Source organism: Pleurodeles waltl, chromosome 6 (genome assembly GCF_031143425.1).
Source record: "Pleurodeles waltl isolate 20211129_DDA chromosome 6, aPleWal1.hap1.20221129, whole genome shotgun sequence".
Lineage (NCBI taxonomy): Eukaryota > Metazoa > Chordata > Amphibia > Caudata > Salamandridae > Pleurodeles > Pleurodeles waltl.
Genome location: NC_090445.1, coordinates 71,042,224 through 71,069,296, shown reverse-complemented (window position 1 = coordinate 71,069,296; position 27,073 = coordinate 71,042,224). Strand labels below are relative to the sequence as shown.

General features: G+C 44.3%; 1 protein-coding gene across 2 annotated transcripts in view; it reads left to right on the top strand.

The window, feature by feature from the left end:
- The first annotated feature begins 3,534 nt into the window (after positions 1–3,534).
- The window catches only part of LOC138301859 (E3 ubiquitin-protein ligase TRIM39-like), a 224,720-nt gene continuing 201,181 nt past the window's right edge, over positions 3,535–27,073 (top strand). The window contains exon 1 of one of the 2 annotated variants that reach the window (XM_069242353.1): positions 3,535–3,876. The gene's annotated coding sequence lies outside the window, so the exon portion shown is untranslated. The remainder of the gene's footprint in view (positions 3,877–27,073) is intronic. The other variant, XM_069242351.1, reaches the window with a different exon arrangement.

Here is a 27,073-nt window from a genome sequence, read left to right as displayed (position 1 = left end):
GACTGTCCATGGTAAGTAGTCTGCAAAATGACAAGCCTGAATTTAAGAAAACTGCCCAGCTCACTCGTCACAACATAAAACGTTAACCTGCACCCATAAATGTTTAGGAAGGTGCCCTAGCTTTGTGTGTAAAAAATGAGGCTGTGGGCATGCGCAAGCCGGCCTCATGTTTTTGCACGTACAACTCTGGATCCAACACGCATGTGTGAAAAGGCAGGAACTCCATCTGCTTAAAGCATGGACTACAGAAGTGAGTAACATGGCTGTGCCCCTGGCCTCACCAGGAGGGAAAAGAACAAAGCTATCCTTTGTAAAGGGAACCGACAAAGAGCCTTTCTCTAAGCTTCCACAAAGGAGGCAAGCACCCCCATCCCCAAAATGGTAGGTAAGCAATGCCTCCATAATGTCTGAGACCAGGAGGGACCTCCTGCGTAATTGCTCCAATTACAAGAAAACTGAAGCATTTGCAATGCAATAGGTCATGCATTTATGAGAGTTAAAGCTATTGGCATTGTAAATGGATAAGTGGTTAACTGGTCAACCCTGCCTCATAATTTGGTCCTTTCCTGCCACATACCACTGAGCAAGCAGCTCTACAAGACCATGCCTGACAAAAGCGAAATTTTAATGAGAAACAGTGAAAAAAGAATTAAGAAGGATAGGGTATCACAGCTCTATACAATGATGAACCTAATGTAAGTGCTTAATTATAGTTAAAGAAGCTTTGCACTGACATTTTGTAAGCTGTGTGTAAACCAGATGCACTGCCCTCTCCGGAAAAATCACCTGTGAAGTGAAGTAACTAAGAAACAATGTGAAACAACTGGTATTCATGCAAAATACTCCAATGCTGCCCATTGTGCTAGTACAACTAGAAGCCTCAGCCATGAGCACAAAGGAAAAACAAAACAAACAATGACAAGCAACTTATAGTTATACAAATTGCTCCAATACTGCCCATTGCACTGTGTAAAACTTGTTATAGCCATGGGCACCATGAGCGCAAAGAAAAAACAAAACAAACAATAAGACGTAACTGGTAGTCATGCAAAGTGTTCCAATAGTGCCCACTGCACTGTGTAAAACGTGAAAGCGCCATGAGCACAAAAGAGAAACAAAATAAACAATGAGAAGTAATTGGCAGTCATGCAAAGCGCTCCACTACTGCCCACTGCACTGTGTCAAACTTGAATGCACTATGGCTGTCATGCGAGTGTAGGAAAAACAAAATAAAAAGTGAGAATTAATTGGTATTCATGCAAAGTGCTCCAATATTACCCACTGTGCAGTATAAAACTTGAAAGCGCCATAGCCGCCAGGAGCGAGAATGAAAAACAAAAGAAACAATGTGAAGTAGCTTGAAGTCATGCAAAACGCTCCAATAGTACCCACTGCGCTGTGTAAAACTTGAAGCGCCATAGCCACTTTGAGCACGACTGAAAAACAAAAGAAACAATGACAAGTAACTTGTAGTTATGCAAATCGCTCCAATACTGCTGATAGAGTTCCCGTAGCAGGAACTCGATCCGCAATATTGGAGCAATGAGCATAACTACCAGTTACTTGTTATTGTTTCTTTTGTTTTTGAGTTTTGCTCATGGTGCTTTCAATTTTTATACAGCAGGAACTCAATCAGAAGTATTGGAGCGATTTGCATAAAGCACTCTAATATTGCTGATCAAGTTCCCAATATAAAGAATAAAAGCGCCATGAGCAAGACTACAAGACAAAAAAACTGACAAATAACTTGTGGCTATGCAAATCGCTTCAATACTACTGATTGATTTCTGCGGTAACTTGCATAACTACCAGTTACTGTCATTGTATCTTTTGTTTTTTAGTCACGTTTTTGTTTTTTAGTCGCGCTCATTATACAGCGGGAACTCTATCTGCAGTATTGGAATCATTCGTATAAAGCGCTCCAATACTGCTGCTCGAGTTCCCGGTTTATAAAAATTGTAAGTGCCATGAGCGCAAATGAAAAAAGTAACAATAACAAGTAACTGGTAGATATGCAAGTCGCTCCAATATTGCGGATTAAGAGAAGGTCAAGCTAAAAGTAAAAAAGTAGTCGACAAACCATCCATAAAACATGGGTGCTGCATATGTAAATAGTAGTTGGCCGGTGCTCTGGGGGAGGGCTGAACACCAGAAAAGGCATGACGGATACATGTCTTTAACAAAATGAAGGGAATTTTGAAATGCAAGCCCACGAACAAATGAAAGTGATGGGCGTGGTTAAAGACCAGTGAATGGATAACAACAGGTTGGAAGGTGCGCTCGACCTATAAACAAGAGCAGCCAAGAGTGCCGGACCCCTTTATGGCATGCAGGCTTGATGGGTGGGTTAGGATTCTAGGATTCTCCTGCTTTGTTCCTGTCGTGAGGTGGCATCAACTCATTTGTAATGACTGGGATAGGGACGAGGGTTATAGGAGTAATAGGGACTTGCGAACAGAGATCCAGGGGACCAATCAGTGTCCTTCCTTGTCTATTTAACATCATGCTTTTTTTTAATTGTTCCAATTTTACCATTTACATTTGCAAACAGGTCCGCTCTGCCTCACAGGTCTCCACCCCTGCATTTTGAAAATGCAATCCTGGTTCACTACTGCAGATGTATAAGAAGCCTTAGCAATAAACGCAAAGTTTGCTACGGGTCCAAAGGTAACCATTAACCAAGAAACCTACAGCTCTAATGTATATATACCTTCCAATCATTTAACTCTTCAAGGAGGGCAAGCTCAAGAGATTTGGAGAGTATTCAAACTCTTACCGTACACGACCAAAGATTCGAGGTCCAGTATGCAGTATAATAAGAAATATCATGCTCTACGCCATTAAATATCTGGATGTCACCTTTCCTAGAGAGAATAATACCGGCCGGTTGGTCATATTTAAAGATTCTGGAATACCACGATCGTGTACTTCTAAAGTACTTTATGTAAAATTATCTATATATTTTTTTTTTAATGTTGTAATTCTGCCTCTATTTGCTCTAATAATATTTTAGGGTTAATGTAGACACTTCTAAAATGCTTTCACGTATTTTCGGCCTTATATCGCCCTTAACAGACTTTTTTGTGTAGTAGCCTTAACATAAAAATACCGGCCACGTAGGTAAAACACCTGTCGCACAACAAATCTAATGACAACTTAAACACTTAACTCTCATTCACTCTCAGAACTCAAGAGCAACAGAATAACACGTTACCTTACAAGGCGTCCCTCTGAACCCGATGTTAAACACCCCCCACCCCCATGCCCTCGGTACTGCTGTACTGTCCATGATCTCGCTATGAATTTCAGTTGTTCTGGAACTCTGTGACATCACATAACACGCTTGTTTACGTAGTTACAGACGATCGCCAATAGCTAACAGGCTAATAGCTTACGTAAGGTGATACTGTGACGTCATATGGAACGTGGCAGCAGCCTTCTACATTTGGGTGCATGAATAATGCATAGTAAAATGGCCGCCGCGCGGAACGATGACCCCGCCTACGTGTGACCCATGTCGTGAGTCTGCTTTGCTGACCGTCACTCGTGGAAACCTGACTTCGACTCGGCATAGTGAGGAACTCAAAATCCGCTACTGTAGTATGGCAAAGAGGTCCTCCTTTAATTGAACGGCCCAGAGCAGCAGAGTCTTCGGTCTCTTGTTTATGTTTACGGAGCCTGTTTCTCTTTTCTTTCAAAATAAGCCACTGTGGAACTGGTCAGAAAGACGTCAGGGGTGGCGTCACAATGTACGTGTAGGGAGGCAGTCCAGGGATGTAGTGTGCGTGCGCGCGCGTGCAGGCGGAGTATGGGGAGAAGTGAACTAGAAGCGCACCATCGAGACCGCTATCTACCACCTTCAGCCAAGGGTGCAGGGTAAGAAGTATTCACCCGAGGATGGGAGTGGCACTTCTGTTTCTTTATAAGGCCAGATACGTTTATGCGTTTTTAAAATTGACCCAACATGCTCTTCCTTGAGTTCTCGGGTAGGCCCATGCAATGTATTAGCAGCTTATACCGAAACGTTTTTAGGTCTTGTTATTGAGACAGCATCAGTTGTTTTGTCAGACTAATATTTTTCCAAATAATATACGTTTTAATACAGACCTACAATGACATTTGGTGAGACGGCTCCATCCACTGGCTGGTAAAATTGTCATTCAACATTTTGCTTTCACCCACCACAGTATACATACAGCATGGACAGTTGGCTACCTCCACTTTGACTACATAAATCCACTGCACAGTGCTCACCTTTGCCTAAAAATAGTTTCTATTTTTTTCACTGATAAATATGGTTTAAACGGTAATTTTTTACATTTTCTGTATTAGCTATTTATTTTACTTGCAATTTAGATGCCGAGTTATATGGTGATTTTTCTTCCGTGTCCTTTGAAAACTTGTTAAGCAGTGGTTCCCAACATGTTTTCTGGGGATCCCTGGGGGTCAGCAAAGCCTCCTCAGGGAGTCCGTGACTGCTTAGAAAATTAAATAATATTAACAGATTAATAAAGTGTATGTAAAATAAGAGGCTAAATATACAATTGAAAATCTTAAAACCCTCTGTAAATGTCAAGGAAATTGAAATTGGAGGCTAAAAATTAAATTAGTGTCCTCGGATTGCTTCATGGAGGGAGTTCAGGTTCATCAAATAGAATATACTAAGTAAGGACGATATGCGGCTTCAGTTGAAATTAGGCATGCTCCAACCTTCCTATTAAAATGTTTATTTTTATATGTGCAAATTAAATAAAATGTGTTGTTATTTGTGTATGTGTTTGATGAAATGCTTGTGTCTGTTTTTTGTGTATAAATGAATACATTTTGTTGCATAATTAATTAAAATCATTGCTATCATCACAGAAAACACGACAATACATAAAAACAAGCATTGGCAATGCAATAGGTCTCGCATTTGCTTGAGTTAGAGCTATTGGCGTAATATGTGCATAACTGGACTTTTCTTTCCACATAAATTGGTCAGCCTTGTCACATAATTTGGTCCTCTCTGCCACATAATTCCAGTGGCCTTCATATAACTAAAGCACTTTGATTTAGTTTCTTCTTGTATCTGCAGCAAAACATGAAAGTATTGTCAATATTTATTATATGTTTTTATATTATTATTTTGCTTCCCCCCCCCCATTTCCGTGCTCGGGCTCGTCTGTGTTTGTGAATACTTTGCGGCCAGAGAAATGCAAACTTGATTTTCCCTAAATTTCTCAAAAACAACTTAACAGATTCACACCAAATAAGCAAAAGTGTAATCTGCATACCGACAGCTAGCTTTCTGCCAAATTTGATGTAATTCTGTCCAGTGGTTCGGCCTGTAGCCGTGTCTAAAGAGTCCTATGGAATTAGCATGAGAAACGCAACCTTTTTTGAGCCCCCTTTTTCTTGGCCCCCTCTTGATAAATCACCCCAAAACTTTCCATGTGCAGCAAGAATCACCGTAACACTTTTTTGGGGAAAATTTTGTGAAGATTCGTCAAACGGTGCCAAAGATATAGGCAACTCAAAAAACGCTTCTCCTATGGGAACATGGCCCTAACTATAACTACCTACTGATGACCGCCAGTAGGTAAGATATAGATAAATATGTGTAATTAAGTACGTCAGAAAATTGAACCACAATGTTATGACAATATTGTGAAGCACCAAGAAGTTACTTCACCAAGGCAAATTTATTATGATATAAAGTGGCTAGACAGAATGTACATTTATGACATACATTTACCACACAAAATGTTTGTCATTAACAAGTTAAAATGTAAACCATCCCAAGTTCAAGATAACAATCAAACTGCATAAATTCACTTATTCACTTATTACTGTTCACCTATTCACTACTGTTAGTAAGGACAGAAATTCATATACTTCATTAAACAGACATGCATGTAGGTGCAGCCAAAGGGAAATAATTACAGCTCAGTTTTTGTAAAAAAAATAATAATCCTTTTTAGTATTCTTGTAGTAGTTGACCCATGATGTATTATTGCCTTATTTAAATATATTTTTGTTTATTTTGTTTTATTACTTATTGTGCAGAAAAAGCCATGTAATACAAATATATGGAACAAATGGGAAAATCCAGGGAAGGAAAGGTGTGTGCTGCATTCCAGAGAAGGAGCTATGATTGGCTATCATGAAAGGTGCCAATAACTTACGCTTTTATATGGTCATAGAGTATGAGTTCATGAGGCCTTCTTCTAGGATTGTAAAGTTACAGGTCAGTCAGATAGTAGTTGAAGTGTGTGAGATTTTAAGAACAGCGGAAGTGGATTAGGTCCAAATAACATACCCAAATCATACAGTTTTTGATGTCAATTAATTTAAAGGTGTTTCACTTATTTGATTCCGGGATAGGATTTTTCTAGGAACAAAATTAGGTGAGGATTGAGATCTGCATTGACATTTTACAGGGTGGATCATATGCTTTCGTTGCTTTTTGGTAATTCAGGAAGTTTTCTGTCTTATCTACTTGAACTACTAATTTCCTCTATTTTAAGATAATTGGGACATCGTGTTTACAGAGGACATACATGTTTCATAAGCTATGTGTAGAAGGCATGTTGAGGAGCCTCATATGACATGGAGCTAAGGGGGTAACCGAGGCTATTGGTAGCATGTACAGTTCCTTGAGAGAAGAGACTGATAGAGATGGAGGACTGTATGTATGGAGAGACCACCCACGTTTCAAATGTTAGGGGAAGTGGCAGTTAAGGCAACCAAGCATCAGTGGCCATTTCCAGCAATTTATTTAATTTAATTTAGTAACACGATCAAATCACTCCAACGGGGTATCTCTTCGAATTGCTTGTTTTGTTTGCAACAGTCACCACCCTGGGTTTTTGCAGTCTCCTGATTGTTTTCCTCGCTATACTTGCTATTGCTGCTATGGATCCTACAGGGCATATCGACGAATGTGAGGTAGGAAGGCTCGACAAACAAGGCATTATGCACATCATGAATTTATGCCGCAACTCTTGTTCTGATCTTTAGCCAATAAAATTCAATAAAAACAAGCATTTGCAATGCAACAGGTCTCTCATTTGCTCACTTTAGAGCCATTAGGGTTGTAAATGCCCAACCGGACTTTTCTTGCCAAATAAACTGAAAAGGAAAAACGAAACAGTTTCACATATGCAAGCCGGTGGTCACCATGAGTGTGAAGGAGACACAGAAAAGGAAACAGAAGTTTGTTCGCAGTGAAACTTATTGGCAAAAGTGCAATTATCTATGTTACCGGCAAAAGTGCAATTATCCATGTAACAGGGTCGTTGTCATGCAAAGCGCTCAACTTCTGCCCAGCGAGATCGCTCTGTGCAGGACATGAAAAGATAAAGTAGTCCAGAAACCAGCTGAAAACCTGGATCCTCGTATGTTTTCAGTCGTTTACCGGTGCGCTCAAGGAGGGCTACACACCGGAAAAGGCATGCCTTTTACAAATGGAATCAATTGATTTTTAAAAGGCAAGCCCATGACCTAATCAAAGTGACGGGCGTGACATGGGCGGGGTTATAAGCCCACATAGAGATTACAACATGGTCCAGAGTACTTGCGAGCGCTGGATCCTAAAAAAGAAAAAAGTACACACAGTGGCAAAAAAATCAATTGTGCCCCAGACAGGTCAGGAAAAGATGTTTGTAAAGGGGCACAAAAAACCATCATACACAAAAGGGACCACCCCCTTCCTTCTATGGGAATGGGAAAAAGTGCCCCGACTGAATACGTGTGTTCACAATCAGCCCGACCCTGGCCGCAATCTAGTGTTTCCTATAATCGGTTTGTGCAAAATTGGGATGAAATTAGTTAAAACCATTGCAATCATTACACGGGGTGAGCTCTCTACCCTAAAAGATGCTTGTACCACTAGAGGTCATTATGTACCGCAAGCTCACCCCTTCAGAAAGGTGATTGTATGGTACCAACCTCTCTTCCTGATGTTAGTTAAAATCATTACGGTCATTGCGTGACCAAGCTTTCTGTCTGAAAAAGTGCTTATACAGGGTTAGGGTTCATTTTGTCCCACAAGTTTACTCATTCCTGTAAAGTGCTTGTGCAGTTTCAGATTATGCCAGCCCACTCTTCCTCCTTAGACGTACATGCTAGTGAAAAACAAAGCACAGCCATTTTGTCCCTGGAGCCCATCCCTTCTCTCTGGTTGCTCTTGCATTAAGTACTTGTGCAAATAATAAGGCAGTTAAATCCCACAAGTCCGTCGTCGTTCATCATGTGGCTCTGGCATTTAAAGTGCTCTTGCATGTCCTGCTCCTCACATAGAGGCAAGATCCCCAATCCTTGTTCCATGTCTCCGTGTATATTCTTAGTATTTGACTGATTTGTTAGCGCTGTTGTTTCTTCATGTTCTATGCTTTATTTATGACACCAAATGCTGGGCAGCTTTATTCAGTTCTGCCTGAGTCTCTCTCATGTACCTTCCGAACCTCGCCAGCTCTGAAGGATCTTTACAAGCAAAAAGCCATGAGACTGCCTCAGCATTTGTCCTTATCCAATGCTTAAGGAACATTGATCTTAAAAAAAAAAGCCTACGCTGTTGAAGCAAACCAGGGCAACAGCATACAAGGTGAAGCAGGGTTTCCTTATTATAGTCACACACATGACATTTAGTTATCTGTTGTAGATTTTTCCATCCTGGGTTCAGCTCTTTGATGAGAGTGCAACTACCTGAGCCCATTGTATGTCTTTCAGGCTTTTCTTACCCAAAGCGCTTGTTAGATAAGGCTGAATTGTATTGGCCTCATAGGAAGGAATTAGGCCTAATAGCCTTCCACATTCTTTGCATCTGGTGAGATCCTCTTCCCTAGTTAGCTTGAAGATTTGTCTATTTAGCGCTTTCTTTATGGCCAGGTAATTTACTTCCTCCCGTGTCCAGTTGGATGTTGCTAACTGGAGTTCCGATACTGCGGTTTCCAGTTAGCTGTTCAAGGAGTTTGATTTCCCTACGAATATCGCCTTAAGCACTACCTTTAGAGTTCCCATGTCTGCTTTAAGGATCTAAAAGTAGTACTTTGTCAAGCTGCTGAGACATTCGTACTTCTGCTGGACCAAACCAAACTATAACCAAGTCAAGTTGTTTCCCTTATATTTTGGAAGGCGGAAGATGCGCTTGTAGCCCTGGCATTGTGCTTTTTCCATTATTAGTTCCATTTGCCCAGGAAATGCCTGCTGCGCATAACCTGCTAGCAGTTTAGCTTTTGCCACCCTTCTGCTTGGTACTGTCGAGGGGCTGTGTAGTTTCCCCTGTAGTTTACATAGCTTGGATATAGTTGCCTGTATTTTAGAGCTCAACTTGGTACAGTGCAGTGAGGGTTTGCCAGAATCACTTAACCATGCCCCTAAGTAGTTATAGAATCCACTTGTTTTTATTGTCTGCGGGCTTAATCTCCACCTAAGGCCAATTTTTCTGACATATTTCCCAAAGACCACCACTTTTGCCTTGCTCATGTTGGTTGCTAACTCGTTGGCCTCATTATATAGATTCAGAGCATCTAGCCCTCTTTGCAATCCAACTCTGGGGTGATCAAATATTACCAGGTTGTCTACATACTGTAATAATTTTATTTTGTGCAGCCCTATTCTTGGGGTTACCATTGTTGCTCCTTGGAGGGCCTTCCCCAGATCCGCCGTGTACAGGTTAAATAGAGTCGGTGCGAGGACACAACCTTGTTTTAATCCTCTATGTGTATGCAGCTTATGAGTGATTGTGTCCTGTCCAGTTTTATTCTCAGCCAAGTATTGTTGTATAGTGAGATAATGGCCTTCAGAAGTTTATCAGGGATCCCCCAACTTTTTAGTTTGTTTCCTAATTTTTTCCTGGACACCTCATCGGAAGCCGCTGAATAATCCACAAAGCAAGCAAACTGGCTGTTCTTATAGTTCGCTTGCTGTGCTAGGTATGATAGGGCGACAATATTATCAACAGTTGCACAGCCTTTGCGGAAGCCTGTTTGATAAAAGGGAAAGATGTTGCTGTCCTTTATCCATTTGTTTGGTTCAATAGCATGCTGGCATATGCTTTACCTTCTATGTCCAGAAGAGCGGTTTACTGGTAGTTTTTTGGTTCTGTTCTTTCGCTCTTTTTATATATTGGCTGCAGTAGGGAGCCTCACCACAAATACGGGACTTCTTCTTGCATTCTGCGTACAGGCTGGATAAAGTATCTGACCAGTATTCGAGTTGTTCTTTTAACAGACCGCCCGGCAGTGCATTGGGCCCTGGTGCCCCGTCTTCTCTTCTCTTTTTTTTTATTATTTTGGCTACTGCCAGCGGGCTCTGTGCCTTACCTCCTCCCTAGTCTTGGGGGCCCGTGTAAGCTATTGTGTTATCTGATGGTCTTATCACACAGCGCCCTTGTCCAAGTGCCCCTGACTCTGTATATATACCTGCTGCGAGTGCTAGCCATGCTTCTGCTGTGACTACGCTTCACCTGTCCGATTGATCATTCATCAGTTTTATTCCCAGAATTGCTTCTGTTTTATTGTTCTGACAGAAGCTGTATATTTTGATTAATGCTTTTTCCATATGTTTTTGTTTCAGACTCCAAGCATGGCATTTTGCGATCTCCTTTTAACTGCTTGTATGCCCTCTCAGTGCCTTGCATCTGTTATAAAAATCACTTATTTTTTACTGCCAATACTTTAGATTTATTCCCATCCCACACATATGCCCCATATAATGTCTCCATAGGCATTTGAGCTCTATATTATTCTAAAGCTGGGGCAGTGGCTCTATTTCCCTAAAATTTAACAAAAGAAAGCACTGCCCCTCCTTGCTGGCCTTATATCAATTTCAATGTATTGTGCTAGTTAGCCAACTGACCCTTTACTTGAATCTAATTTCAAGATAATCAAACACTTGAGCACTCTCTCCAATGAGCCATATTATCTTATTCCACCTCCTGCTACACTCCAAGCATTAAGGAGTGTGGTCTTACTGTAAATTAGAACATTGGAATGTTGAGAGCTCCATTGAAGACAGTGGAGTGCTCCCGGCTTCTAATGGCTGGTAGAAGCCTGGAGCTCCAACATTCCAGTGTTGTTCACACAGCAACAGCTGTGAACAAAGGCCTCACTGAGCCCAAGGGGATTTCATTCCCGTCGGGCTCTGAGGCCTTTTCTTTATTTATTAGACTGTTCTGCCATCTAGTGGCAGAATGTTCTAATGGGCTATACTGTCTACGGCAGGCTATAAGGCTGTATTAACTGTGAAGGATTTCTGGCAACAATAATTGTGAACTTCATCCAATATAGCCTCATAGCCTGCTGTAGCGGGCTATACCAGCCATTAAAGGCTCGCTCCAGTGTTAAACAAGGGAGTAGGACTTTAATGGCCGGCATAGCCCAGCTGCAAAGGGCTATAAGGCTAATATAACATTCTGCTACTAGAGGGCAGAATGTTCTAATAAATAAAACAAAGGCCTCACAGACCCCGAGGGGATTGAAATCCCTGTAATGTCGGGGAGTGTAATAGTGACTCTCTGACAAGGCGCCTGCAAACCTCCAACGTCGCTGCGCATAGGCCTCACCTAGCCAAGAAACAGTAGACAGGTATGTTCTTGGAACTGGCTGCGTGACCGGCAGTGTCCTTACTATGAACCCAGCCTGTCCGCTCCATTATTGATCATGTCTCGTGGTGTACAGGACTGTACCATTAGACCCTCAACCCAGCGCGGTACACGTCAGGCCCCCCTCTTGTTACTGTGTGTGTGTTCCACCTTACTGTCTTGCCTTTTACATCACAGGCAAGGCACTACAATCCTCCCTTATTTTCAAATAAAAAACAAACACAAACCTTTAGACAGCATTAAACAAGTGTGAAAATAGACTGTAGTCTGTTCTTCGGTGGCTATGTTCTCATTCAGAACTGGGTTACCAGCATCAAAGTCAACAGTTCACACCCAGTTTCTCAGCTCTGGTGTAAATCAATCAATCAGGAATTTGTAAAGTGCACTACTCACCTGTGAGGGTCTCAAAGCACTGAGGAGGGGAGGGGGGAAAAGGGAGGGGGAGGTGCTGCTACTGCTCAAACAGCCAGGTCTTGAGAAGTTTCCTGATGGTAAGGAGGCCTTTTAACTGGCGCAGGTGGGTGGGAAGAGTGTTCCACGTTTTGCGGCGAGGTGCGGCAATGATCTACTGCCGGTTGTAGGTCTGTGGACGCGTGGGGCGGTTACGAGGGCGAGGTCAGTGGAGCGGAGATGCCGGTTCGGGTGTAGAAGGACAGTCGTCTGTTGAGGTATTCTGGTCTGGTGTTGTGCAGTGCGTTGTGAGCGAGGGTGAGGAGTTTGAAGGTGATTCTCTTGTTGACTGGGAGCCAGTACCGTTTTTTCAGGTGGTCTGTGATGTGTCACATGGGGGATGTCCAGGATGAGGCGTGCGGAGGCGTTCTGGATGCGTTGCAGCCTCTTCTGGAGTTTGGCCGTGGTCCCTGCATAGAGGGCAGTGCCGAAGTCCAGTTTGCTGCTTACGAGGGCTTGGGTGACTGTTCTTCGGGTATTAGTGGGTATCCATTTGTAGATCTTTCGGAGCATGTGGAGGGTGTTGATGCTGGAGGAGGAGATGATTACTGGGTCATAGATAGTGAGGGGTCCAAGATGAATCCTAGGTTGCGTGCGTGGTCGGTGGGAGTCAGAGCGGTTCCGAGAGTGGCATGCTACCAGGAGTCATCCCATGCGGAGGGTGTGGAGCCAAAAATGAGGACTTCCGTCTTGTCAGAATTGAGTTTGACGCAGCTGCTCTTCATTCATTCGGCAATGGCCTTCATTCCTTCATGGAGTTGGTCTTGGCGGAGTCCTTGGTGAGGGAGAGGATCAGCTGGGTGTCGTTGGCGTATGAGATGATGTTGAGGTTGTGGGATCAGGCGATGTTAACGAGCAGGGCCATGTAGACGTTGAAGAGGGTCGGGCTGAGGGACGAACCCTGGGGTACGCCGCAGATGATTTTGATGGCCTCCGAGCGGATGGGGGAGGCGGACTCTCTGGGTTCTGCCGGTGAGAAAGGAGGTGACCCAGTCCAGGGCTCTGTCGCAGATTCCAGCATTGCTGAGGAATGAGCGTAAGGTGTGGTGGCAGGCAGTGTTGAACGCGGCCGAGAGGTCCAGGAGGATGAGGGCCGCGGTTTCGCCGCTGTCCAGTATGGTTCTGATGTCGTTGTGACAGCGATGAGGGTGGTTTCGGTGCTGTGGTTGCTGCAGAATTCGGATTGGGAAGGGTCCAGGGTGTGGTTCTCCTCTAGGAAGTGGGTTAGTTGTCTGTTGACAGCCTTCTTGATTACTTTTGCTTGGAAGGGGAGCAGGGAGATAGACCAGAAGTTCTTGAGGTCCTTTGTGCCTACCTTGGGTTTTTTGAGGAGGGCGTTGATCTTGGCCTGTTTCCAGCTCTCCTGGAAGGTGCTGGACTCAAAGGAGCTGTTGATGATCTTCCATAGTTGGGTTGCAATGATGGAGCTTGCTTTGTTGAGGATGTGGTGAGGGCAGGGGTCAGATGGAGAGCCGGAGTGGATGGTGTTCATGATTTCGATGGTGTCGTTGTCATTGACGGGGGTCCAGTAGAGCAGGAGGTTGGTCAATCTATGGTGTTGGTGGTTGCCGGGGGGACTGGGTGCTAAAGCTGTCGTGGCTGTCTGCAATCTTGCAGTGGAAGTAGGAGGCTAGGGAGTCACAAAGGTCTTGGGATGGCGGGATGTTATTGGCGTTGGAGCTGGGGTTGGGGAGTTCCTTCACGACGTTGAAGAGCTCCTTGTGGCTGTGTGGGTTGTTGTTTATTTGGACTTTGAAGGCGGTTCTCTTGGCAGCTCTGATGAGTTAGTGGTGTCTGCGGATGGCGTTTTTGAAGGCTGTGAGGTTGTCCAGAGTCTGATATTGGTGCCACTTTCTTTCGAGTCTTCGGCAGCTTTGCTTAGATTCGTGGAAGTTGGCGGTAACCTCAAAGGCCTTTCTGTTGGTGCGTCCTGATTGGGGCGAGAATATTGGCACAGGTGTTGACCCATTTGCCTGAAGTTGCGGGCAGCTGCATCAGTGTCAGTGGTGTCGATAGATGGGTTCTGGGTGAGGGCCGGGATAAGTTGGTCTTCGGTGACCTTGTTCCAATTGCGGTGGGGGATCCGTTGTGGGTGGTGGAGTGTTGTGCGTTTCATGAAGGAGAAGTGGATGCAGCAATGGTCTGTCCAGTGGAGTTCGGTGGTGTGGCTGAAAGAGACGTCATTGCTGGCAGAGAAAATAGGGTTGAGTGTGTGTCCTGCGGAGTAGGTTGGTGTCGTGATGAGCTGTTTGAGGCCGAGGTTGGAGAGGTTGTCGAGCAGGGTGGTGGTGTTGTTGTCATTGGTGTTCTCCAGGTGAAAGTTTAAGTCCCGAGGAGTATGTAGTCAGTGGATGCGAGACCGTGCTTGCTGATGATGTCAGTAATGGAGTCGCTGAGCTGCTGTTGTGGGCCTGTAGATGAGGGCCTCTCAAAGGGTGGTGTTTGGGTCAGTGTGGATTTGAAAGTGCAGGTGTTCGGCAGTGCTGAGGGTGTCTTCAGTGTTGGTCGTGATCCTGAGGTTGTTCTTATGGATGATGACGATGCCTCCTCCTGGTTTGTTGGAGCGGTCCCTGCGGGTGATCTTGTAGCCATCCGGGACGGCTATGGCGATGTCAGGCACTGAGGAGGGGTTCATCCAGGTCTCGGTCAGGAAGACGACATCTGGGGAGGCTGAGGCGAGTAGATTTCATAGCTCTACTGCATGCTTGTGGACGGAGCAGGTGTTGAGGACGATACATTTGAGAGGCTTGTGTCCTGCCTTGGTGGGTGGGTCATTGGCGTGGAGGCTGGTGAAGGTGCAGTTCCAGCAGGAGAAAGGTCCGTGGGTGGTCTGCGGGGAGGCTTGAAGGCAGGTAGGAGAGCGGCCGGTGTTGAGGGCATGGAGTGTGGCGGCGTAGTGAAGACGTGTGTGGTGGTGGTGGGGGTTATGGGAGCCAGGGGTTCTGGCGCTGGGCGCTGTACAGGCACTAAGGGGCGCAGATGGGCTTGCCTTTGGTGCTCCTTCGATGCGCCAGCAGCGCAGCTGCGCATCGGCTGCCATTAAGTAGGGAGGTGGGGGGAAGGAGAAGACAGTTGGGAGACGGGAGGGGGAAGAAAAACAGTGCCAAAAAGGGGCAGAGCCCAAAAACGGGGCAGCAGCGGCGGGTGAGCGAGGAGGGGGCGGGGCAGCAGCGGCAGGGGAGAGAGAGAGGGGGAGAGCGAGAGAGAGCGGAGTGAGAGATAAACGAGGAAAAGGAGCACTAAGGGACAGCAGTGGAGCAGAGAGCAAAGCAAAGCAAAAGGAGGAGAGAGGCAGAAGGTATCCTAGTAGGAAAGCAGAGCTCTCCCAATAGACACCAGGGATGAGGCGCAGGCAGAAGCATGCGGGTGGAGGAGGGCCTTGAACTCCTGACAGGGATCAGGAGTTCAGAGGAGCCAGGGAAAGGGCTCTACTTACAGGGTGGAGCCACGGGAGGAAGAGCAGTGCACTGACCAGGTCAGTGATATTGCACACCGTTCTAAGGAAACCATTATGCTCCACTCAAAACATAGCCACAGTTGTATGATATGGTCTTTCAAGCGAGTAGAGGGAGTTGGATTATCACATAGACTGTATTTAGTGCGAGTGCTCTGCCCTTCTTCATCCAGCAAATCCAGTCTACTATCGACACTGTAAGGCACCTCAGCAGGGGCTTCGCGGTAACTTTAACTCATTGCTTCTGGAACGCTGACAGCAGATTTAGTGTCCTCCAGAACACTGTGGTCTGGTCCTGGGCTTCCTCTGTCACTTTCAGTAAGCATTCCTTGTGGAAGGGCTTGAAATGGGAGATATTTATCATGATCGCCTCTTCTCTCCACTGGGCAGTCACTCGGATACTGTGCATCTTGTTTATTTATAATCTATGGCCGAAACATGTTTCCGGGGGAACCTGTCTTGTAGGAGCACCTCATCACTGACTTGCAAAGTAGATTCCTGCTCTCCGGACTTGACTGGCTCGATTGTTGGCCATGAGTTGCTTCTTCAGTACTTGGTGATCATCCAGGGTAGCAGGATTCCACCTCGGATGGTGGGGAATGGTTTCTTGGATCACTCACCCAATGATGAGATGCCCTGAGGCTTGCCCCGTGGTTGAGTGTGGGGTCTGGCTATACTTTTGTAGAAAAGAGTAAATGGTCCATTCAAGGGGTTGCTGATTGGCATGGGCAATTCTGATGACTTTATTCAGAGTCCTCATGAACCTTTCTGCCTCGCCGTTAGCTTGTGGCTATCTGGGTGTGATTTTCTTGTGTTTTATGTTTAGAGATCTCAGATATGCCGCCACTTCTTGACATTGAAAAGGTGGACCATTGTCGGTCCTCAACTCTTTGAGCATAGTTTCCTCTGCCTCTTCTTCTTCCTGTGAGGTGGCAGCTCAGGGGTGACGTGATAGATAGCAGGTTTGGAGGTTCCAGGTCTGTACTCTACTTCACAGTTGTAGTCTTGATGTTTAAGCATCCACGTGTCGATTCGGGGGGTAGATTTGAGCCTGTTGCATTGAAAAGTGGAATAAGGGGCTTGTGGCCAGTGGTCACCACGAAAGGGCATCCATACACATACAGACGGAAATGACGACACCCCCAATGTATTTCTATTGCCTCCTTCTCTATCTGCGAATACCCCTATTCTGTTGGGGTGAGAGGTCTGCTCGCAAACACCACTAGCATCCAGGCCCCGCTTTCAAGTCACTGCATCATCGCTGCTCCTAGTACTTTAGGGCTTGCATCCACTGCAGTGCTAGTAATCCTCTGGGGCACAAAGTACGTGAGGGTGGTGTGAGCTGACAGCGTTTTTTATGTGGCTTGGAAAGATTGTGCTTGTTCCTCACTGCTTACTCAGGGAGTAGATGACTTGGTGAGGGGTTGATGACTTGGTGAGGGGTTGAGGCAGGGTGGTTGGGTCTTTGATGACACGACCCCAGTAGTTTACTATCCCTTGAAATCTGCAACCTTCCAACACTGTGGATGGCAGGGGAGCGTCTTAAATGTCTCTCGCTTTTTCTGGGTCGGGTGCTACACCCTCCGCAGAGAACGTGTCGCACAGTGACACTAGCCCTTTGAAACGTCCTCTTTTGCTTTTGCCAGTGCTTGTTTGGTATGCCACTGTCTTCTTGACACCAGGACTTTCAAATGTCCACTTTCGCCTGTGCCTGTTTGGTATGCCACTTTTTCCGAGACACCGGGTCAAATAAATGCCCTCCACTGTTTTTTAACTTTTTTGCCAGTGCTTGATTATTGTGCCATGAACTTCTCTTTCAGATGTCCTCTTTTGCTTTTGCTAGTGCGTGAGAATTGTGCTGTTTACTTCTTGCATTTACCAGTGCTTGGTGGGGGATTATCTTGACCCCTCGCCGGTGTCTGAGCGCTCGAGCTGTGTGAATGAGGACAAACCAGCAGCAGGAGTGCTCGCTCCCCAGCAACTGCATGTGGACATGGCAGCGATCTTGGAATAGTATTCTACAAACTCATATTATTTTATAGTTCCAAATGGCCGCAGTGTTTATGATGAGTCGGTGAGCAGGACTGTGAAATGAACACTGACAAAAACATCTAAAAAAATGGATGATACAGACACAAACATTTTTTTTTTTTTCTGTAACATCTATTTTTCAAATACTTTTTGTCAGTGCTTCATTATAGTAAAGTTCACATTTTACAGCATACACAAGTCCAATATACAAATCGTACAACCAACAAGACTGTTGGCTTTCCAAATTGACATATATAGAGACAATCTCTGCTCATTTCTGTGACTCTGGAAGTGTGTTCAAAAGTGAAAATGTGCATTTACTCGCTGAAGGTAATAGGGAGCCCAAGTCATTAGTTCAAAAAGTGAGCTAGCATATTTGCTGAAAGTGTATATATGTTAGGCAGTCCCCTGTGCCCCCCTCTAGTGCCTTATTGTTACACTGGACTCCTAGTGCTACACATACTTCACTAAGAGAGAACACTATTTGCCTAATTTCTCACCCTTCAGCAGGCCTTCCTTTTCTAATAGTGGTGAGTTCTCCAGGACAGTAGTGCTTTGGAAAGTAACCAAACCATTGGGTTCAATGAAAGGTGTTAATTAAGTGTCTGCCTGCTTCAGCTCGTCCTTTAACTACTATTTCCCAAAATGTGTTTATAGTTACCTCCCTTAGTCATTCCCAGTATGATTTCAATACTTCATCTTTCTTTTTTGCCAACTTTTTATAACCTTGCGTTCTGGTTACCAGCCAATCTGAACATTTGAATACTATTCAATAGCCTTTCATACTATCACATATGCTCTCCTGCATTCTTTGCTGTACCACTAGTGCTTGTTTTGATTGATCTTGGTAGCTGTCCTTGCTGGTATACTCCTTTTTAAACAAATCTTTTCCATATTCTGATAATGCAGTCAGCAAACTTGGTGGGATTATGAGTCCCAAATAACCTAGAGGGCCCTGGAGGCATCCCTTACAACTTGCTGCACCTGCTCCTGATCACGAAACGCTACATAACACCAGTATGCATCCCGCTGCGGGGGGGTGGGGGGGGGGACTACAAGTCCCAGATAACTTAAAGGGTCCTGTAGGTGTTCCTTACAACTTGCTGCACCTGCTTCTGATCACCACGCTCTAGTACCTACACACATCCCGCTACGCAGGAAACACCTGGGTGAGGCCAGGGGTGGACCAATCAGTGCCAGGAACAGGCAGGACAGGGCAACACTCTTGGCTCCTCGAAAGAGTTTCATCTCCCACTCAGTACTGTTGTTAGGCTTGCTCCCAATCCAGATACGTTTCTTTTGTGGTCTCCCCTTCTGCTGTTATAGCCCTCACCTCTCCCAGACTTGTTTGAGTCCAAATGAGAGGAGAGATTGAAAGGGCTGTAGGTAAGACGACTGGGCTGAGTTGCATTGTTCTCAACAGTGGCCCATGGCAGCTCCTCACCTGACCAGTTTTCACCACCGACTTCTACTCTCCCCTCACACTGTAAGTATCTAAGAGTGGCGAGGCTTTGGGGGAAAGGAATCTGTGAGACTGGTCCGAGTTGGTATGGATCTGGCAGAGAGGAAGGGCCAGGTTTCTTAACTCCATCTTTTACGGGCCCAGGAGAGTAGAGCCGATACATCAGCACAACTGACTATCATAAGGCAAACTTTTGGAATGGGTGGACAGGCTGGATTAATTGTTGTATATTCCCAATAAAGCAAAGGGATGATGGTCGTTTTTTTCTTGTTCTTTCTGTTTTATAATTTTCTGTACCTAGTGTCCCCGTGTGACAGAGGCAGGTAAAAGGAAGACAGTGGAAGGGGCTATGGGGCCATCAGAAGCTAAAAATGCTCTACCCTCGGCAGAAGGCAACTGTGTAATGGATAGGATTGACAATCTTCTATCTGAATGTGAAGAAATCATTAACCCCCAACCCCTCTTCTTGCAGTAAGACTATCAAACCTACTTTAGCAGTGCCCTCTAAGCATTTTCCCCAATGTTTAGCCAATCCCAGGTTTGTGTTGGCACATCTTCCTTGGGGTAAACTAATGAGCCCTCCTTCATTGGCGACCCAAGGAGGGCCCTGAATGCACGTAACACAGAAGCAATTGAGTGCCAAAACCACTTCTTGGTCCTTTACCCTGATGCTGTCCCAACCCAGGGGCCACACAATTATATCAATAGTGTCCCCAATCTGGAGATTTGGTCAATGGTTCAAAACATGATGGGTGTAATTGGGGATCTGAGGGATTAGGATGTGGCCCTGAAGAAGGTTGTGGAGTCTCAAAGGGAGGGAATGCAGAGAGCAAGATTCAAATCAAGCAAAGTGCTCTTGGTTGGGGGTTGGTGAAAGGACGGGGAATCTATAAACCAACTTTACTGGGGACACTCATTCCCTGCACCACACTACCCCCAGCTAGTAGCCTATATTGGAAAACCACACTCAGCCACTCCATGTCGCCTCTACTCCCTTCCACTGTCTGTGTAACATCTGTGGGTGAGTGAGTTTCCAAATATGTGTCCCGTGGATGGAATCCCCGATGAAGGGGTTGAGAGAAGGATTAGTGTGTAGAATGGGAGTCATGGGTACATGAGAACCCTTCACTGACATGTCTCACATGGTACAATCAAGAGTGATGGTTCATAATGGGTTCTACATTCCCAGACAGGCGGTAATAAATCAGGCTGCAATATACCTCATCCAGATGCCCAAGTTAACCCGGGAGCTAGGGAAGATCAAAACTTGCTCATCAATAAAGTTCCACACTGGTTCAGAGAGGTCAGACATTGTTACTGCATCATTAGGAGTGACATAGTGGGTGCAGAAAGGCTATCTACCACAGAGTGTAGAAGTTGAGGGGTCACTTGAGGAGGACTAGTTAAACCATACACCTAGATTTCTGGTGATGCCCAATTTCAACCAGTTGGGGGGGGCTCCTAAAGCCAACAGAGTAATTGTACAATGTTTCCAGAGCCCCACTTAGTAAACAGTTGCCAGGGTGTGACTGAGAAGAAGAATTTTGGTGAAGCCACGAACAGCTGAGCTCCCTATGTTGTGACCCTATTCAAGCCACTGCTAAAATGTGGTGGTGGAATGTGGCAGGAGTATCCAAGTTGCATCTCGGGGTGGATTTGGGTTATTTTATTAATTCCCACAACATTTGCCTCTTCCAGGTGACATGGTGTTCAACACCCTTTCACAGGAGCGGGCTTACATCTTATTGTGTAAACGCGGTGCAAAGAGAAAAGGGTAGGCCCTCAGGGGTCTTAGGAATCTGGGTGAAAACGGCTCGGCAGTGTAAAATCACAACTTTTCCCATTGATTCCCCTAAAATTCTCGCAATCAGTCTGGTTCTTCCATCAGGGTTGTCTTTAAAAATGTTTAGTGTTTACAACAGAGTAGGAACGGGTAACGCTGAGACTAGCTTATTAAACATATAAGAGCAAACCACCTCAGAGCATTTGGGTGATAAGTTCCTTGCTGGTGGCTGGAGATCCTAATACTACATTTGAACCACTACCAGCCAGTCCCCCCCCCCCATACTGGAATAGACAGTGGTGCATCCCACAAATAGAATTGCAGAGTGTGAGATGGACTCCTAAAGCAGCTCGGGTGTTGGCATTACCAGTAAACTTTAACCTTAGAGCCACAAATGTTAGGATCCGTTTAGATCGACAAGGTAAAATTTTATATAACAGCCAGGCCATCTTAGCAGAATCAGTTATTTCTTGGTTGACAAACCTTTCGCCGGCCGTCTTGGATATGGCAGTGGTGGATAACTTTACAGTCTTCGAAAATTTAGTTACAAAACCAGTACTTCGGGGCAGAATGGATTTGGGTGTCCTTTCACAAGCAAATAATAAGAAGACCATTCGGTGGAAATGGGTGGAAAAAAACTTGCAGCGTTAGAAGTAGTTAAGAATAGGGTGGCAAAGGAGGTTGAATATCTGTACCAATTACCCATGGAGCATATAAGTGTAGGGTTGAAATCTAGCCACGGCTTACTGTTTTTCCAGATAAGAGATCTGCTGGGCCAGGCCACATGAGGGGCCAAGAAAAGGCCTAAGGGCATTGCCTGACATAATGGTGGATGGCATGCAGGATAGCTCAACGTGATCCTTTAGTTGCAGCTAAAACATCCCCGATAAGACCTAGTGAGGTGTAGGACCTGCTACAGGCAGGTACTGGCTCAAGGTAAAAAGGAGTGGGAGTGTTCTTTGTGGTCATCTTTACACAAAGACTTGACCGTTAAAGATTATAAAACTTTGTGGAGGACAGCTGCAGTCTGTTTGAATGGCCCAAATATAGCGCTAGATTTCTGTGTACAACCAGAAGAGTGGGTGGCCATTTCAGCAAGTTGTACATAAGTATGAACAATATTGAGCAAGGAGATAGAGTGTTTTTAGACGAGGATGTCATAGATGATACTAGCTCTCTTGTATTCTCTCTAAATGAGATATTCGCTGTGATAAACTCATGCTTTACTGCCTGAGCCCCGGGTCCAGACAGGATCCCAAATGATTTATATAAGGCGAATACAGAAGTTTGGGGTCCTTACATAAATCTCCTATCAAATACAATCCTCTCTGGCATGGATATTCCCACTTGTTGGAAACTGGTGGAGATGATCCCAATCTACAAGAAGTGGGAGCAGTCAAACCTAGGGAATTATAGGCCTATAAGCCTGATTGACTCCATACAAAAACATTTCTGAAAACAGGTGCTGGTACATCTACAGGACTGGATCATTGAAAAGGGTGTCCTGTCGGATCTACAGGCACGCTTTAAAGCCAATGTCAGTATGCTTCATACATTAATCAGCTTCATACATTAGATGGAGAGTAGTCATGACAGGCTATCAATATTTTCAGCATTTCAAATGTGTTGCCCATTTTCTTGGGCAGCCCCTATCTCTGTAAATCTATTTTTCAATAGACATACGCCAGAATACTCCACCTCCAGGTATGTAGATTGTGGTCAGCATTGTTGTCCTAGTGCTAGCAATGCTCCTAAGCTGTAATATTACTCCCATGTTGTACGTCACCTAATAACGATTCAACTATATCTCCTCTTTCATGTCCAGCAGCAAGATTTTAGGACTCAGTTCAGACGGTTTTCCCCGAACCTCCTGCAGTTCCACTATGTACAAGTGACAGAAGCCTTGTACCACTGATTGTGTGGTGGAACGTCTCAGGGTCAGCATGACATTGCATGCGTTTGAGTTTGTTCACCAAACCCCTGCAGTTAGTCATTGTCTGAAGAAGTAAGCCCTGTGCAGGATTTTGAGTTGAATTAGTCAAAGCAACAAATTGCATAGCAACTTACTTTGGATATTTTGGGGTCTTATCCTACTCCTCATCATTGAGCTCACCTAGGAGACCTCATTTTCCTTTAGGGATCTGAAGCAGTTCTTGCAGTTGGTTTATATTTATTTCATGTGTGTTACGCACACCACCCTTATCCAAATTATCCATTAACACCCTCGCCTCAATTGAGACATTGTCCGTAGTTCCTCCAAGCCTTATTTCCTGTCCCATGAGGTCTGTTTGTCTCATTTGAAAGTGTCTGTAGTATTGTTACAGGCAAGTTCTTTCCTCCTATCAGGCCAAAGAGGTCTTTTACCCCTGTAGTAATATATCTACCTCCTGGTCCTATCTGCTAAAGTGTTTCAGTTCCTGCACCCCCATCGGTGCCTTCCCATTCTACGATGACGTATCTTTGGTTATTCTGTCAGTCCATCCTGTATCTCTTATGGTTTCACAACAAGTTCTAATAGCAGTGGCCATTGAACTGACAAGAGTGTTCACAGTCGATCCCCAATAGCAAAAGTGCAAATCAGTGGGAGATGTCATGGCCAGTCTGTTCTTACAGATGGTTCATATTGATCCAGAAACAACCAGTCACTTATGGTCACTAAGTGGACAGCTCAGTAATATCTCTTCCGATCTGGTGGTGCCATCCTATCAGCTGCAGCTTCACCAATGGCACTCGAGGTCCACAGCAAGTTCAGCAGCAGAGCCTCCACTTTTTTGAAGAAGGCATCTTCTGCAGAACAGAGTGTTCTGCAATACATAGAGAAATGTAGGCAATTGAATATTTTTGAATAAAGTAGCTCTTCCCAGTAGTTATTGCTGAGAAGCTTGATACACTTCTGATTTTCTGTCTCTGTCAGTCATCATTTGCAGTCCCACATTGAGAAATCCATGCAGGATGCTTTGGCTACTAGTCTTTAGATACTTCTCCAGTGCCATTGCTAGACTGACATCCTAATTTGAAGGGAGCCGACAAGTTTGATTAGGATAGAACCTACGACTGTGAAAAAAGTGTTGGAACAAGATTCCTCATGAAATAATGTATGTATTATGAGAGGAGACACATGGCAACAATAATTTACAGAAAGGTGTTAAATGACCTATGACTTATGTGGCCGAGGGTGTAATTTCTTTGTTACTGTGATATACATTGCCAAACAAAGAGCATGTGCCAAGTACCGAAAAGGTATGCAATTTCCTTGAAGGTAGGTTTCGAGTTCTGTTGAGTACCTTGTTCAGACAAATGATGCCTCTGTATACTAACTAAATCTCAGAGGAGCAAGTTATTTGATTAAGTTACTAGCTGTTAGTGGTAATTTAAAACCCTATTGGTCATTATCCGTGTTTGATTAGCTCTAGGATTACAAATCCCTATTCTGACTGTATGGGGCTGCAAGAGGAAAAGAGGGGAAAATACAGTGTGACAAATATGCACACACTTTGTGTAGAAAGTGTACATGTATGCTTGGTTTTTAGATGCAAAATGCATAATTCAGATAGACATGTGAATCACCAGGGCTGAATGGGAAGTGGATTGTGAGAGCACAACCTCAAAAATTGACATAGGATGCTTGATGCTGTGTGGTGGACAGGTACATGTCCATCCCTGGGGATTAACAGAGTTGACAATGAGCGTTAGAAGGCCTACAGTCAGTGTGCTGGGATGATATTCTTGTACTGATGCCTTCTTCTTGATTTTGTTTGTCCAGGTTTGAAGAAATTTGAAGTGACCGGTCCTTGATACACACATTCTGAATCTGCTTTTGATTGCGGCCAGCTGAGCCAAAGGGCCAGCTGTGACATGGCCGCTAACAATTTCTCCCATACAGTGCATTCCCTGCAGGAGAAGGCCACATGCCCCTTGTGCTCAAAGTTTTACACGGATCCAGTGACAGCCAAGTGTGGGCACTGCTACTGCCAAGCCTGCATTGACTTAAAATGGAGGAAGAGCAGGTCAGTCGTCCAATGCCCTATCTGTGACAAACGGTTTTTGAAGAAATATAGTATTCGGCCTAACCCCGAACTTGCTAACTTGGTTGCCATTGCCACACAATTTTCATCCGAGGATCTAGATGTTAGTCGCATCTGTGAGGAGCACAAGGGAATCATGAAGCTTTTTTGCCAAACAGAGCGAATGCCCATCTGTGTCTCGTGCAAGGAGTCCAATGAACACCAGGATCACCCCACCATCCCCATTAATGAAGCAGTTCAGGAGTACAAGGTGAGCTAAGGTGGGTTTGAGGCAAAAACACCTGGGAGGGTGGGTTGCAGATGAACATCTGGAACTTGCTTTTCTTGGTGGAATCAGATATCCAGAACTCATGGAGCACATGCAGGCCTCGAAAAATCATAACATGTTACTACACCTGCAAGTCTAGTAACTTGAATAATCTACTTGACCTAATTGTAAGGTACTTAACCCCCTAAACCGTTCTCAAATTGTGTGAACCTAGGCAAATATTTTATTTTACAGACCCACCTTATTCTTCATTATCACATTTAAAGCACCTTCAAATATGTCAGTTCAGCATTTCTGCTGTACAAATGAAACTCATCAGTTTGATTAAATAGACTAAACGTTTGGTCCATGTATAATAAGAATCTACCCACATTATTAAAAGTACATATGATCTCTGTCTTGCCTCTTAGTTCACTCAAATGATTGCCATCAGGGTAGGGGCAGGATTGTTTCTCAATTTATGTTTTAAAACTCACTTTTAATAAATATATTATTAAAGCATTATGTGGTAGCCCCACAGTCATTTACAGACAGTAAACTCCCCATGGAAATGGCAAAAAAAATTCCCATTAATATGCTGTTTTACTGATAAAACTATATCGTGTATAAACAGTAATCTGTGAAAATTGGGTTTCAGCAAACTTATTTACCATTTGCACATCACCAACTATAGTGTTCGGATTTGTTTTCATCATATTAAAGTATTCTTTCATCACACTGAATTACAAAAAATGGGCTACTGAAATATATTTTGAAATGTTTGTACAGTTCACTTATCAGCTATTTAAATGTGTGTTAGAAAAAAAAACCTGACACCCTACAGACTTTCCTTTCACATTCTTTGTACGTGACGTCAGACAGTTCACTTTACAAAATCCTGGAATACTGTAGTCAGAAAGAAAAGTAATTGTAACAAGATGTAAACTGACTTCACACCTCAGTCTTTGTACACAGAGCAAACGTGACAAAATGAAAACAAGATTTAAAGTAATCTTTATTGCTCCCTGTCTTTCTGAGTGAACAGAACACCTGTTTTTTATCAGCTCACCAGAACGGCGAATAGGCCCTAAATATATAGCTCACCCTGATAAAATCTGACTCGCCATAGCGAGTAAGCGAGTGGATTTCTTGAGGTCTGACATGGATGTGATGGGGTTACATTTTACAAGATCCATCGGTTTTCAAACTCTAAGTTGTTCAAAGTTGAGACAGCGTAGTCTGGAAGTACAGTTTGCTGTGAAAGGGGGAGGAGAATGAAGAGAGGAAGAATGGAAATTTATATTTGTTAATGTAGTTATTGCTTTTTCACTCTAATGTTCACCTTCATTTTTTCTCCTTGAGCAAGTTAACTCTTATACTGAGTTTTCATGATCCTCATTTTGAGAAGAAGAAGTGCTAGGCATAAGTGAAGAAGTAGGCGATTCAATGTTATTGGTAAATAAGGAAGAGAAGAAGAATTTAAAAGCTGCAGCGCCTAGGAGGGAAAGTGTTTAGACTAGTCTCTGGGATGTTTTATGAAATCAGTATAATTCAATTAAATGGCTTTCAAGGAGGAAAGTTTTACATTTGTTATGAGAATCAATATAGATTCAGACTGTCATTTCACTGGGAGCGAGTTCCTAATGAGCATTGCAGCTCCTGAATTGTATGACTGCCCTTTGGGAATTGAATTTCCTAGTTCCAGTCTATGAATCCGTAAGCTTCTCCAGTTAAGCAGTTAAGTCTCTTGTAAGATCTTTTGAGTGTAGATATCTTGTAATCTGCTTTGTTAAGATACTATATTTATTATTATAGGATATAAGCCAGTGTGAGTTTTATTCTGACCTCAAGAGGAAGGCAGTGTTGGTTTCTGAGAACTATGGGGGTCATTCCGACCCGTCGCGGATGACGGAAGCACCGCCAACAGGCTGGCGGTGCTTCCTGGGCCATTCTGACCGTGGCGGTAAAGCCGCGGTCAGAAAACTGGGTCCGGCGGTTTCCCACCGGATTTCCCCCGGTTGGCCAAATCCGCCA